We start from the raw sequence: 16,813 nt of genomic DNA on the forward strand, positions 1-16,813 counted from the left end.
ACATCTAATTTTGATATAATTGCCCTTACTGAGACTTGGCTGAATGATAGTGTTAGTGATGGAGAATTGCTTGACCTGGATAGATTCAATGTTTTCCGGAAAGATCGAAATAGTTGTAGACACAAAAGAGGCGGAGGGGTTCTGTTAGCAATAAATCCAGCTATCAAGGCAACTGTGTGCAATGATTGCGATAATGTATGTGATATTTTACATAGTATTGACTTGTTGGTTGTTAAATTGAGTATGAAATTCCGTCCAATTTTTATTTCAGTGGTCTATATACCACCATCTTGCAGTAATACTGATTATTGTGCGTTTGTTGATTTTTTGATCTCATTGGCTTGTATGGGTCTGACATGCTTATTCTGGGTGATTTTAATATCACTGAATTTGCGTCCTGCTCATCGGGTGATTTGAAACTAACCGCGCTTTATAATTATATAGATAACCTTATGAATTTCTACTGTCTAAAACAGTTAAACAATGTTACTAACCACAACAACAGACTTTTGGATTTGGTGTTTTCGAATGCATGCAATGAATGTTGGGTGTCCAGAAGTCATGAGCCCTTTGTATCTGAGGATCTTCATCACCCGGCTCTTGAAATTGAACTTGTTGCTTCTAAGGCACGTTTAAGAAGGCTTTCATCTGCCAGTGACCTCGATTATAATTTCCGTAAGTGCAATTTTAACCTACTCTATGAATCACTGTTAAATGTTGATTGGTCGTTTCTTGATTCTGAGTCGAATGTTGAACGTGCTGTCTCCCAGTTTTATTCGGTGCTGTATCAAACTTTCCAAATGTATGTACCCAAGAAATCACCTTCCTTATCTCGTGAATATCCCACTTGGTTTACGATGAGCATCATAAAAGGTTTGAGAAAGAAAGATGCAGCTCGCAGAAGGTATAACTCAACGAAATCGGCTGATGACTACAACCACTTTAGATCTCTTAGATCTTCAATAAAATCTGAAATTAAGATCGCTTATTCTCAGTATCTACAGCATGTTAATAAGTCATTGAAGCAGAATCCTAAAAGTTTTTGGTCCTTTGTAAAATCGAAAAGAGATTCCAACGCTATTCCGTCAGAAATGTTCTATGGTAATAAAAATCTTAGTGATCCGAATGAAATTGCTGATGCCTTTGCTGATTACTTCGCTCAGTCTTTTATTAATAACAATAGCAACAGTCGATCTTATATTCAGGATGGTCTTAATCTTAGTTTAAATGCTAATATTATAAGTATCACCTCGGTAACTGAAGATGATGTAATTAAAGCCTTTAAGCAATTGAAACCGAAATTAACTACAGGTCCAGACAAAATTCCTGCCTTTATAGTGCGTGACTGTATGTATGTTTTCGTTAGACCACTAACAAGGATATTCAATCTCATTCTCAATTCAGGTAAATTTCCTAGTCAATGGAAAACTTCAAGAATTTGTCCAGTCTATAAAAAAGGTGAGAAATCTGATATTAATAATTATAGACCGATTGCGATCATTTGTAATTTTGCCAAAATTTTTGAACTACTGCTACATACTTTCTTTCATAGGCATGTCTCTCGGACATTATCCCCACACCAGCATGGATTTATGAAAGGGCGCTCTGTTGAAACGAATCTTGTCTCACTCACGCAGTTTTTGGCTGAAGCTTTGAATGAAAATAAACAGGTCGATGTAATATATACTGATTTTTCCAAAGCTTTTGACAGGATTGACCATCAGCTACTATTACATAAGTTAGATCGGTTTGGCTTCTCCGATCAGTTGATAAAATGAATCTGTTCCTATCTGTGCGATAGATATCTCTTTGTACGAGTGAATGGGTTCAAGTCAGGACTTTTCAGGCAGGGCACTGGGGTTCCTCAGGGTTCAGTATTGGGACCCTTTCTCTTTAATATATTTATAGATGACATTGCAGATCACCTCGACACACCATTTCTTCTGTTTGCTGATGATTTAAAAATCTATAATATGGTTAATTCAATTGAAGACTCTATGCGCTTGCAAAAGAATTTGGATGCAGTATATGAATGGTGTGTGACAAATCGGCTTCTGCTAAATATTTCTAAATGTAATGTGATGACCTACGCGAGAAAAATGAACCCACTCTACACGGTGTATAAGATAAATGGATCAATGCTTGAGAAACCGGACTCCATTCGTGATTTGGGTGTAACTTTTAATTCAAAGCTTTCGTTTAATGATCACATTGATCTTGTGGCCCAATCAGCATTTAAGTCTCTGGGGTTTATAATGAGGAATAGTCGAGAAATATCTGACGCTGATACGCTCAAAACCCTGTATGTGACGTACGTTCGATCGCGTCTTGAGTATTCTTCGCTAGTTTGGTCACCCATCTACAATAGTCACATTTCTACGCTTGAAAGGGTACAGCGAAGGTTTCTCAAGGCTGTTGCTTGTTCTGTAGATGGAGTTTATCCTCCTAGAGGTTATCCTCAGGAACTCCTTCTTGAAAGATTTAATCTTGTGTTGTTGGTTTCAAGACGTGTGGAGCATTCAATAATTTTCCTGTATAAAGTTCTGCATAATTTATATGATTGCCCTTATATACTATCTAAGATCTCTCTACGAGTTGCTCGACCTAATTCCAGAACTAAAAGTGTATTTTACATTCCGACTGTCAGAACTAATGTAGGAGAGAGCTCTCCACTGATTCAGGTGCTCAGGAACTACTCGGAAGTTGAGGAGTTGTTAGATATTTTTGTCTGCTCAATTCCAAGTATTAGGAGTTGCTTGAAACGAACATTGGCGAACAGATCATAGCTGCTGTCTTGTACCTTGTCCTTTAAATGGGCTTCACCTGTTGGACATTGTAAAGAATAATAATAATAATAATAATAATAATAATAATTTGAATCCGAGTTCCTTGGCACAAAACTTCCGGAATGGTGATCTGTTCCCTAAGTTTGTGGTACTTGACAAGCGTCGTTTGTTTTTGCTTTGAAATAGTCATATTCAACTCAACCGCTGAACTTATTATTAAAGCCTGCCAAGTAGAGAATTAGACCGTTATGCTATTTTCTGCCGCTATATGCTCGTGGCGCTAGTTATCCTCTGGTGACCAAGGAGGTTAAGGCTGTTGCACAGTAATAAAACTTTTGGGCGAGGTGTAGTTCAAGTTGCAGAAGAAAATAACGGACAATGATTAATATGTACAAATGTAAAGGCTATGACTTTGACAGTGTCAGATTTTTCGTATCTCTGCTATCTTTATAATTGATTTCATATAAATGTTCATCAAGTAAGCTGTGCATTTGTAAAAGCACCTTTAATTTAGTTACATTACAAAAGTCACATTTATGAAGGTCATGTCCAATAAATCTTTACTTGGTAAAAATACAAAGACAAAAACAAATAAGAATTACTTTAATTTAATCAGTAAAAAGACGTAACATTGCTTTTGAAATTAGCAGCACTATTGGAAAGGCTTGCCTACAACATTATGTTAGTGAAGAATATTTTTAAAATACATTTTAAATTATTGCAAGTCTACTACTGATTAAAAGATTTTTGAAATCCCTACTTGGGCAAATATTTAAACTTTCTGAAGCCAATTCATTGAATGTTTTTGTCTTTTTATAATCCTTTCACGTCTCCAAATAGCATTTTACATGTCATCTTTTTGACATTTAACGTTTCGCCCCAATTTCGGCGCCTGCAAAGTAGCGCCAAACGGCGAACGCCGAAAACTGGCAAATGAACAGGCCGGAGAGAGCCAAGAGTCTCGACTATTTAGAAGGTCGTGGTTTACACACTCCGTGTGGTAGCTGTTCAAAATGTGTGAACATGTCAATTAGAGTTGAGGAGGCCAAAAATCATTTTACAGCGCTTCAACTAATAATCCCGTACGAGGTCGTGCCTCCAACAAAGTTGTGCCACTGTAAAATTCGACTTACCATATTCGATTGTAAATAGCTATTCCGCACTTGTTAGGAAATATTCCACTTTTCCTAACTCAAATTAGTATTCAAATATGTTAGTTCCAAACTCTAGTAGAAAAACACTTTTAGCTGTCAAATTTGACAACTGTAGTTAGAAACTGACTAAAAGAAGGAGTTTTTTTTTATTGTCGCTGTGGTATATTCTCTTACTATCATGATTCAGCCAATTAAACTCGTTGAACATATCATATGACACGAATTCTGAATTATATTCTCATTGTACTATTAGGTAACATTTATTACTATTTGCAGTTTAATTTGAGACTTGAAGGTGATAAAACGGCATCAATACTGAATTTATTTATCATTACGGATATTCCTATCAAGTAATAATAATTCCTTTTTCGGCCTCCGTCTAGAAACACTGAATTTTCATTCGTCTAAATCATCTGGAAACTAACATTTCCCTGCCTAGGCAAGAAAATCGACACAGGAATTTTTAATGAAAGATTTTAGGTTGGCAGCACAAAATGTCAGTGTCATGTGGCATTTTTGTACAATTTTTTAAGTGTAAAATATTGATGTCGGGCAAATTTGTATCCTTTATCGCAAGCTGTACATTGTATATAGCAGAAGGGGCCGATGGGGTATCAAGCGATGAGTTAGGAATAACAGAAACGACGACGACGGTTTTGAATATTTGAGGAATTGGTTGATTTTTGTCGTGACAGTCGCTTCTTGAATCCTTTATGTTGCCAATGGAAGAAAAATAAATTCCCTATCTGGTAACAAAAATGATTTTATTTTGCTTTAAATAAATTGTCTGCCGAAAATTTTTTGTGTATTACACGGCTAGAAAATGTTTTGCAAGTGCTCGGCTGGCGCTTCTGCCCTACAAACCGGGCTTGCACTTGCAAAATGGCATTTTCTAGCCTTGTGATACAAATAACTATTGAAATCTAGTTTTTTAGGCACCCTTAATTAAAAAGGTAATTTTACGTACTCCCATGCAGACGAAAAGTAACTCTATTTGGGATACACTTTTTCGGACGCGCTTTCTGACCCCATTGATAAAATAAAGACAAATAGAATGCAAAGTCCCTTGATTTTTTTTTGAGCAGCAAATGTGGCATCATATGTTCAATTGTGGACGGTGCAATATTCCATAGCCTACTGGATGTTTTCCATTATTACTTTATTTTTATTATTTAATAATTTAAAGAAGATAATAAAAAACAGGTTTATTTTAATATTTTTTATTTTCAACATCTTCTTATACATTTATTTCTACAGCGTAGGAAGTGCAAAAAATTCTCTTAATTTTGAATAAGCTCTCCTAGATTGTTTGTAAAACGCCAATGCCAAGATTTTATTTTCTGTAGTGTATTTGCGCCCTTTTGGTTTAACGTCTCTTTTTTTCAATTGTGCCAAACAAAAATGTATTGCATCATCCCCCAAAACTTTACCTTTTAACTTCATTTCAAATTTTGAGAATAATTTCACACGGCATTTGATTTTTTCACTTATAATTACACGAGAGCTTTTTTTTGTCGACATTTCAATGAGAATTTTGTTGCCTGGCAATTTAACGAAAAAAACTGCCTCTGAAAAAATTACGTGTCCGTAGGACGAGTAATTTTTTCTGGCAGTTTTTTAAGTTTAATTGCCACACAACAAAACTCGAATTATAAATGGCAAGTTTACTTCGACACACAAAGAAAGCTTGAGTGTAATTCGGTAAGACAATTTAATGAATACGTAAATCACTATGATGCAGACCTACTAGAATCAGACGCTTTCAAAAGTTAGGTTCCGTTTTGTCGCTGGAAAAGTTAGGGCAAACTTTTTCGCTGTCATAATGACAAAAACACCGCTGCTTATGGGATTTTTAGTGTATGAATTAAATTGTCAACAGAAAACTGGTTACTTTCTCTTGAAGTTTGAAAATGTATTTGGTCACCGGATAACTGGTAAGGAATTGGTGATGTAGGAAGGGGTATATACCATCAGCGCGCGGCGGTCGAAGATCCCAGTGGGGCGTCTAAATTCTATAATCCCTGACTCAAAAGTTCTATACCAATTGCGCGCGGAGTAAAATTAATCCCTGTTAGAAGCGATTGTCATTCTAAGCAATTAAAAACATTATGAAAAGATTCGCACGCATTTGTGCTCCTTTTCCTACTTGCAGAACAAGCTACTCATAAAAATAGTGGAAAGTTTGAATTTTCTGATATGTAACAATCTACCAAATAGTCACAGTATTGAGTAACTCGAGGATTAGTAGGTGCACAAGACCATAAATCAATCTGCAACTTCTTCTGGATTTAAAAACAACAAAGCAAAAGTCAAATGAAACCATTTTCCTATTTCCGAATTTACATCTTTGTAGTCATCTACTAATCCTAGATTTTGAATTTTTCTAAACCAGGCTTGTGTGATGTGAAATCTAGAACCAGTTACATTAATATGTGGTCATGTTAGTTTTGCTCCGATATGGATTGCCTCTTCAAAATCACATACGAATTCATTAGGGGTGAAGTCCAAATTTTTGTTTTTTAAAAATTCTCATAAATTTAAATAGGAACAATAACCCACTTCTGGGACCACTATAATCCCCTAGTTGCGCACAAATGGTATAGAAAGTTTGTGTGGTTAACCTTCTACGCGGGGGTTGCTTTGACCCCGGTGCGCAAATGGTCAACATCCGTAGGAAGTCACTTAGGGAATTCTTTTTTCGTAATTTCCATGAATAATAATCCTGGTTGGATCATCCTCATTTTCTAAAAAGATTGAAGATGATTATTATCCCTTCGCCACCCGGCGGCACGGCAATTTTGCCGGAGTACATACACTATTACGGAGATTACTCTCAAGTAATAGTGCAGTGCTTATCAACATAATTACCGGCGTCTCGCCTCCGCATTTTGACTTTGTTGTGTATTATGTTCTGTGTCAATGTTAAGGAATTTCCTCACGATATGACATGAGTATAATAATATACCTTTTTGAATTTCAACTACCAATGTGTTCCCTAAATCCAGAATTTTTAAATTTTTAAAAAGAGATTGCGGTACTATTCCCGTTGCTGAAATTATAAGTGGTAAAATAGAAATTTTTTCTAAACTCCAAAGATTTCTCATAGCAACGGAGAGCTCTAAATATTTATTAATTTTTGTGTTATATGTCTGTGTTATATTATGGGAATTTGGAACAGCTATATCTAAAAGATATGCTTGCTTTTGTTGTTTATTTGAAATAATAATGTCTGGTCTGTTATGCTGAATGTGAATGTCAGTTAAAACTGTGCGATCAAAATATAATTTGTAATTGTCATTTTCTAAACAACTTTCTGGTTTATAATGTGGTTGTGTATCCTTTAATAAATTGAATTTAACAGCTAAATTCAAGTGTATAATTTTAGCGAATATATCATGACGTTTCTTATATTCGCTTTTCCCCTTCAGTTCCGCAAATCCTACATTTATCGATGATCGATTTTAAACCGCATATGTGTTTTTTATAATTTCTTGTATTGATAACACGATCTTGTATTGCAAATATAAAACCCTCAGTCTCAGTGTGAATATTTGATTTCTTAAGCCATGCATGAGAAGCCTGAATATTAATTTCTGGTTATTCCAGTTCTTTAAAATATCTGCCATGTAAAGACTTCTGTTTTATATTTGCTGTAGTGTCAGGTATATTTGGCCTAACAATCTCTGAAATTATATTATCACTTAAAATTTAAAGGTGTGTAACCTTTATCCGCTGAAACCAAAGCATTAAAAAAGTGTTATCACGAGCTCTATTGAAAAAATATTTTTTTAGTGAAGCAATTTGATTGTGTTGTAGAATTTCTAGATTTGAAAAACCCCTACCACCATTTTCGCGTGGTAAATTAAATCTTTCAATAGCAGAGTTGGGGTGATGTTTACAAAATTTTGTAAAGAGAACTCTAGTTTGAATGTTTATGTTCTGTAAATTAGTTTTGGACCATTTTATAACACCAAAAGAATAGGTCAACAATGGAACAGCATATGTATTAACTGCTTTAATTAAATTATTACCGTTTAATTTTGATTTTAAAATAGATTTAATTCTTAAATAAAATTGTTTTTCTAAATTTTCTTTTATAATTGAATGTTGAATATGATTTGATTGATTAATACTAGAATATATATTATAGGGGAAACAATTGAACACATCATTTCTTCTTGCACCGTTTTGGTTCAAAGCGAATATAAAAAACGTCACGATATATTCGCTAAAATTATACACATGAATTTAGCTGTTAAATTCAATTTATTAAAGAATACACAACCACATTATAGTTATACATCAGAAAGTTGTTTGGAAAATGACAGTTACAAGTTATATTTTGATAGAACAATTTTAACTGACATTCATATTAAGCATAACAGACCAGACATTATAATTTTAAATAAACAACAAAAGCAAGCATATCTTTTAGATATAGCTGTTCCAAATTCACATAATATAACACAGACATATAACACAAAAATTAATAAATATTTAGAGCTCTCCGTTGCTATGAGAAATCTTTGGTGTTTAGAAAAAATTTCGATTTTACCACTTGTAATTTCAGCAACGGGAATAGTACCGCAATCTCTTTTTAAAAATTTTAAATTTCTGGATTTAGATAACACATTGGTAGTTGAAATTTAAAAAGGTATATTATTATACTCATGTCACATCGTGAGGAAGTTCCTTAACATTGACACAGAACATAATACACAACAAAGTCAAAATGCGGAGGCGAGACGCCGGTAATTATGTTGACAAGCACTGCACTATTACTTGATAGTAATATCCGTAATAGTGTATGTACTCCGGCAAAATTGACGTGCCGCCGGGTGGAGGTGGGATACGAAAATAGAATTTTGATTCTAAATACATAGTTTTCACTTTACCCATTCGAATTTGTAAGCTAAGTATTGCCGTATTTTTCATTCTATTGTTCGTATCGTTATCGGAAAGTCTGAAATGTGGATGGACAAACGATATATCCATTGATCGATTTCGAAGAGATAAACATTGCCCATTCTTCGTAACCATTCCCGAAACCGCGCAGGATATTTTAAAGGATTGGGGAACCAGTTGCGGGTGCTAGCACTTTTGAACACTACAAAGCTTCATAGTATTACAGTTTTAGCCACGAACACGAATTGTCGTATTTAAATCTTTAGAAAAGACGTGATAAAAATACTGTATCATGAAAAAGTAAATGAAATGAATTGAGACAACTTTGACTTCAAAAGTTTAAATTTTCCCATCTCTTGGCTTGTGGACGGTGCGATACCATGGATTCTGTTGCACAAAATTGATAAGCCTCCTTTCATTCTATTTGTCTCTATTTTATCTATGTCTGACCCCATAGATAAAATAAAATGTTCTTATTTTGTCTATGTCTGACCCTGGACTGCGGCGCTATCTGTTGCTCTGTTTAGTAAGTTAACAACGAGACCGACCAAACCGAGTAAACCACAGACAATTAAACATAGTAAGACTGTCTAGATCAATTCAAATTTCAGCGACGCGCGATACTAGCGACGCGCTAACGTAGGGCCGAACTAGATGTATAATAAGTTGCATATTCCTCAATTATTGCAATGGAATGTATAATTAGTTGCATACGGACATATTTTTTTTGTTTTTATTTACCTATTTTTTATATTATGGTTTTATTTATTAAAAAAAAAACAAAGACAAACAATTATCCAAACATTTTATTTCATTTAAGAATTAAATCTATTTTAAAATAACATAATTACATAAACATTTTTGTTTTACAATACAAAAATTTCCGATTTTATTTCATTATTTTTAGAGTTTTCTTATAAAGTTTTTAATTTTGAAATTGTTTTTCGCTTATAACGATCCATGTAATAGATTATCTTTTCTCTGAGATTGAGTTCACAAATTTTGTTGTACGTTGAAAAACCTATAACACTTTGCCTGAGAATTTTGATGAATGTGCACTTTCTGGGACAACTACAGGATCAGGAATCACAAGTTCTGTAATTCACATAGTCATTAAAATCTTCGAATTGTCTGGAAAAACTGTTATTTTGTGACACCGAATTTGGAACGAAAAACTGATGGGAATGGCACGGCACACCTATAAAATCTATTTTTTTGAGAACTTGGAAAATAATTTGCTGAAAAGTGGTCTTACCAAATGAGTGAATTTTGTAATTTTGAAGGAAGTATTCCAGAAGTATCTAAAACCTTTATCCACCCTTTTTCAATTCTGAAAATAAAATTTTTTGTAATAACTTTTTTTTTCGAAAGTATTACTTACCGAATACGAACTTTTTGGTCAAAAACTTTTCAAACAAGTTAGTCAGGCTTCGACATCGCAGGTAGAAGAGGCTCGGGACAAGTACGAAAGTCGTTTTGGATTATTTTATAATTTTTATCATAACGAAATTGATTAGCATATTTTTGAAAATGGTTAATAAAGATTTTTGAAACGAACAAATTTGATTTTTTGAATAAATCAAATTTCTCGCTGTCAACGTAAATAGCCGATTCATCATCGACTAAATACGGTTATATAGTTCGGCCCTACGCTAGGGTTGCGCTAGCATCGTCCACGTCTCCTAGGTTTTATATGGACTTTAACAGTCTTAATTCGTTATTGGTCTGTGGAGTAAACCGACTGAAAACAAATGAATATTTGACGTTAAATTTAACCAAAGTACATATTTTATTTGCCCGAAAAAGTGTTGTATCGTTTTATTTCTGGTGCTTATTTGGTGCATAATAGAAAATGAACGTTCATATAATCGATAGCAACAGCGTGATGAAGAAATGTATAATACAACAGCGAAAGTTTTGAATAAATTTCTAATACGCCGCCGGACATCGCAGATGATAATCGCAATAATTGTCCTGGCACCATAAATTATGTAAATAAGTGATCGTATTGCAAATTGCAAATAGTAAATTTCTCGTTTTGTTGACAGGCTGATAAAAAATGGGTGTGTGTCGATGACTGCACGCACCACAGAAACGAAGCGACACTTCGATTTCTACTAAACGCGTCCCTTGATTCATCAGTACTACTACACGATCTAGATACAATTAGCTTTCGGTACTCTTTGCTACGTTGAGAATCCATTTTTGCATTTGAACTTACAGTAGTAGCTGACACATTTACTTGACTTAATTTTTTCGCTCTCGGTACTCTTTGCTTCGTTGAGCAGACGTTTTAGACTGCTTTGTAGGCACTTATACTGAAACAGAAGACAATTTGTTTAATGGAAAATACAAATTTTAAAGTCGCGGTACCCTTTGCTACATTGAAAATCCGTTTTTGGTTTTTTCCGCTCTCGGTATTCTTTGTTTCGTTGAACAGCCGTTTAAGGCTGTTTTGTATCTTTACTTATCCTCGAACAGAAAACAATTTGTTTAATGGAAAATAACTCATACATAATAACAAGAGAAAGAGAGAGACTAAAGAAAGCACGTGGTTTAGATCGAAATTTAGCGTAGTGCATTATATTTACCTTGGAATTTTATGAACATCTACCACAATCCTTATTTGATTTCTACTAAAAGCATCTCTTCATTCGTCAGCACTACTAAAGTCCATTTTTTAATTATAGTCCAATGGATCAATTAATAAGCAGAGGAACTGTTATATTGCTAGGTATCTCTTTTCAACATAATGTAAAACAAACTATTAGATTCTTATACGTATTTTATTAAGTCCGTCCGACTATGCATCTCGCTTTGGCATGTACGATTGGGTGTTGGTCAGTAGCACCCCGCGGTCAGTTTACCCTTTGCTAGAAATTTGATGGCCCCAAAAGGTACAGGACGCTTGCGCACAAATGAGGGATTAAGATAATAAAATACATCTATACGGTTAAACAGGTAGGACTACTTATTGCCCTTTGCGTTGCACATGTTTCTTTTCATCTTACTATTCTTAGTAAAATCTATAAGTAACGTCGGGTTGTTTTGTGGAATTCTGAAATTTGAGAAGATCTTCAGGGGGTGGATAAATACAATAAATAAAGTTTACCGGTTTTAGTATAGTAAGCCTTGGTTTACATTCACAAAAGTTGGATGCATAGACAACACAGTAAACCTATACAACGCAAACTCCTATGCATTTTATCGGTTTTTTTGGAAACGCACCCACCACAAGCCGTCAGGGGACGCTGCCCTTTTATAAAAATAAAAATCGCGGAGACTTATGCCAAAATAAAAAAATATATATATATTTTGACATATTAAGTCATAAATAATAGATCTACTGTTACGAGAATTAGCAGAATGCAAACGTATTTAAACCATGTGGAACTCGCCATAGATTTTCAAATCCAATTAAATATCCTGGGCATTTTATGGAATGGATTAAAAACACGGGTAACAAGCAGTTATCAACTTTGTGGCCTATTAAAGTGTAGGTATAACAGCTACACTGTGTGTGGACTTCATTTTACCAGCAAATACTTCGGCACGAAAAATAGATTGCTGAATGTTGCCGTACCCTCGACTCAATACAACTTCCCTCCTTTTCCAGTCCAGACTTACTTCCAGTAATAGTAAAAAAATATTGATAATTATATTTTAACTGAAAACTATTTTTTATAGAATTTTCATCCGATCTAATGATCTACGATATTTCTACTGAAGACGCTATATGTAAATTGTGTAAATCCTGTTTTATGTAGTAATGAAGATATAAATTCTTGTAAAAGTTTCAAAAAGAAAATAAGAAAAGCTGAGCATAATCAAAATTATAAAAAGCCAGAATGTTAATCCAAAATTCGGGCTGCAACTACGCGCTGCAATGTACCGAAAACGTTACATGCAAAATTCGATGTCAAAATAAAGAGCAAATTTTTGAAAGTGAGGAAGCCATAAATCTCTGTTTGTCGCAATTGAGGAAAAGAAACGCCAAATCAAAATTTATAAAAATGCAATGGAAATGTATCGAAAAAAATTGAAAATAAAAACTTCAAAATAAATGTAGTCTTTTAATTTCATAAATATGTAAATTATTTTGAAAATTAAAATAAATAAAAAAGCCAGGATATCCAGCTGGCTGTGTCTTATTTTGCACCTACCACAAGCCAGTAGATGGCGTCGGGACACAAAAAACTATGGGAGTTTGCGTTCTATAGGTTTACTGTGTTGTCTATGGTTGGATGGTAGGTGAATCATAACTGTACTAGTACAAATATGCTGTAGGGTAATATTGCCATAGTGACATGTCAACAACAATCAACAAATGAAGGACAATATCTAACTTTATTCATTAATAACTGAAACAGACGGAACTAAAAACAATAATAATTATTTAAATAGACGGAGCTATGCCATAGTAAAAATGAACTGCACTTCGTAGCATCGAGTGGTACGTCCATAATGATGAGGGGCCTCTTCGACGGTATAAACAAATAGATAAATACGCTCCGAAACTACACTATGAGGACTTACCAGTTCATGAAAATACGCCAACATCACTTTTATTTACAGTCGTAAATGTAATTGTAATTGTAACCTTTTGATTGCCTTTTGACTTTTCCGGTTATTCTGGGATTTGAACCCAATTTGGTTCGGTCCCACGGTTATTGTTAGGCTCCTACGAGTGAGGTCGCTGTTTTGCCCATAAGGCACCATGCTAATCAACGCGCGCAGTTCCTTCTCGAGGCGAGATCCGCGACCGCCATTAATTATAGTCAATTAACACCTACCGCTCTAAACGGTTGACTCACACGTGGGTGGCACACACCTTTGTCCACCATTTCTCAATTTTGCATTATCTCATCCAAGTAAACTCATCTACCGTTTCGCATATGTTAATCTTATCGTCCATCTTTCGTTTAATCAAGAAGTGTAATCAGTTCAGTTAATTTCATGTGTTAAAGCGAGTAAACGCCATTTAAGTTAAACTGACCGTTGCATTAATGATCCCACGCCACGCCACTTACCTACACCTAACATCCATGGATCCAACACAAAACACCGGTAATAAGCTATTTAAAGCTTAATTTTCAAATATTGGTAAACTTCGTCCAGCGAGAGATTGGGAGAATTTAAATTTTATTAACTTAACCCAACAATACAAAATGCACTAGAATACATTAATTAGAGCATAATTTCAGGGCAAAAATGTTACTGTTACGTGCGCTAGGCACAACTTTCTCTACGTAGAATTTAGTGATTTTTCTGTCAACCAATCTCTCGCTGGACAAACTATAGCACCATACACTGCTGTCAAAGCAGACAGAATGCACTGTCGAAAGCAGACGCAGGTAATGTCGACTTCTTGATTCGGACTAAGCTCATCGGACTATAACAAAAAAAATGGACTGTACACGATGTAGACATAAGTAACACGCTTGGTACACAACAACACAACAAACAACAATATAACCCTCAAATTAAATGAAATATTAAATAGAGTGGAAACACTTTAAGGAGAACACGTTGAGTCATCCAAATCTGTCACTGATGTTTTGTCCAGTGACGTGTTATTAGCGTTCTGAAATGGGGGTATGGTAAATACGCTTTTATTTGAATTATTATGATTTATTCAGCCTTGGAAAAGAAGAAAAGAACTGATTTTAATGTAATAGAAAACAACCCAAAAATTACGAAACACAACGAAACGAATACTGCCAATACAAATCACAAAAGAGTACGCCGCTGACGCAGCATGGCTGATCAACGGTTCATACCTTCCTACCCCTAGATTTGAAAAATGGACTCGACTGACGTATTCCGTCTAGTGCGCAACTTTATTGGTGTGTTCTCCTTAAAGTGTTTTCACTCTACGGCGCCGGCATACCAATACACTCACTAATGCAGTCTGTTACTCTGTTGCCAATCGAATCGATGCGCCTGGGCTAGTATGACGACTTCCGTCTCGCGATATTTGTGTGTCGGTCGGATTTTCTGTGTTGACTCCCCATTCCGAAGCCTGCGTTAAAAAGCGTCGCTTCAAAAATACTATAAAAAAGTTGTTAATAGGTATTAATAAATGTATTTATATATTTGAAAACAGTAGATACAAAATAAATTTGTAATGTTTCCAATGATGTCTTTTGCTTTGTAGTTCGTGCGGTCACCTAAAAAATTTAATGTGCACCAAAAAGTGCCTTTGGAACTCGCCTGTTTTCAAATCTCGGCTGCGCCTTGACTAAAAAGCCCAGACTCGGACGGAAAAGATGCACTTTTTGGCCTTGATTCCCAAATAACTGTGATATACCTAACATTTGTTTTGCGATGAGCCCACTTTTCCACCAAAAATCCAGAATTATAGACAATCTATACATAAAAATGAATCGCCGTTCGTTAGTCTCGCTAAAACTCAAAAACGGCTTGACCGATTTGAATATTTATTTTTTTATTTTGTTCGCTTTACTTCAGGGGTGGTTTAAAAAGAAAAAAAAATTGGAAAAGTTGCCCGGAAAATTGAAAAATTCGGGAAAAACTGAAAGTGCTTTTTTCTGTGGGAATGGCTGGAACGATTTGGGTAATTTTTTTTTAATGTTCGTAATAATCCGTATGAGGTTTTTATGTAAAGAAAAATTGGAAAAGTTACCCGGAAAATTGGAAAATTCGGGAAAAACTGAAAGTGCTTTTTTGTGGTGGATATGCATAATTCTTTTTTTTTTTGTTTTGTTCGTTATAGTCGTGAAAAAGTTTTCAGGAAAAAAAAATCGGAACAATTACAAAGGAAAATCGAAAAATTGGGGCAAACTGCAAAAATTATGATTTTTGTATGCATTCTCGATCATAACTGACGATAGAAACGACATAGTTAATTAATTCTTTTTTTTTTGTTCGATATGCTCCAGGATGGAAATAACTCAATTGAATGTTTTCAATAGAAAAAAAAACTGGAAGATTTGGAGAAAAATCTGGAAAAACTAATTTAAAATAATTCGGGGAAAACTGAAAGTGCTTTTTTGTATGAACTCAAGACCATAACTCAGGATTCGAACGATGGCTATTCGTAATTCTTTTTTGATTTTGTTTGTTAGGGTTTTGAATAAGTTTTCGGAAAAAAAAATCGGGACAATTACAAAGGAAAGTCGGAAAATTGGGACAAATTTCAAAAATTATAATTTTTCTCTTGATCATAACTGACAATAGGAGCTACATATTTGCTGGAAATCTGGAAGATTTGAAGAAAAATCTGGAAAAACGCAATCCAGTAAATTAAAATAAAATTACATTTGCTTTTACTTTTGTGTTGTTTCGCGATCTGTCTAACAAATGTAGTAGTTGTTTTATTTCTATTCCAATTTATTTGCCTACATGCACAAATGTCATTTGACAGCTGATTGTGAAATTGGGAATCAAACTAATCGGATTGTTTACACTTTGATAAAATCAGAGTCAGCGTCGAAAGAGTTTAACAGTTTATTTTGAACAACAACAAAGGTAGAGTTACGAGTATAATCGGTACATGTTACCACTTTGATGGTCGAAACGGCAAGAGAGAATCTTGTCTTACGTTAGTTACATTTTAAGAGGAAAGTGAAAGCGGTGCTTTCTCCTTGTGCGCACTTAGAAGTTAAAAGTCCCTAACTCCAGTGTTTACAAGTTCAAATTGTGGCGCCAATGTCCACTTCTTAACACCCCCCCTCAATTTGAATTGCCCTAGGTTGTTTACATGTTAAGGTTGTCAAATTCCTAATCTAACAATTTTTACTATTTACAGATTTACAAATTATCCAAACCTAACACCTATTTCAGCACGAAGTTTATCAAATTGGTTCATTCCCAAAGGTTTAGTGAGGATGTCGGCTTTCTGATCTTCAGATTGTATGTAGCGTACATCAATCTTCTTTTCTTGATACAAATCCCTCAGGAAGTTGTATTTAACGTCCACGTGTTTCAGCCGTTGGTGTTCCCACT

At 34.6% G+C, this 16,813-nt stretch overlaps 1 long non-coding RNA gene across 2 annotated transcripts; it reads right to left on the minus strand.

Moving 5' to 3' along the window:
* Positions 1–9,411: 9,411 nt before the first annotated feature.
* On the minus strand, positions 9,412–14,759 carry LOC138135363 (uncharacterized). Of its 2 annotated transcripts, XR_011160956.1 has the most exons (6): positions 11,958–14,759; positions 11,219–11,903; positions 11,067–11,163; positions 10,227–10,586; positions 10,101–10,175; positions 9,412–10,043 (listed from the first exon to the last, which is right to left on the minus strand). It is a non-coding gene; the product is annotated as an uncharacterized lncRNA (long non-coding RNA). The 2 variants fall into 2 exon arrangements; XR_011160955.1 differs by having other exon boundaries at positions 10,227–11,163.
* Positions 14,760–16,813: the final 2,054 nt, after the last annotated feature.

The sequence above is a fragment of the Tenebrio molitor genome, chromosome 7 (assembly GCF_963966145.1).
Source record: "Tenebrio molitor chromosome 7, icTenMoli1.1, whole genome shotgun sequence".
Classification (NCBI taxonomy): Eukaryota; Metazoa; Arthropoda; class Insecta; order Coleoptera; family Tenebrionidae; genus Tenebrio; species Tenebrio molitor.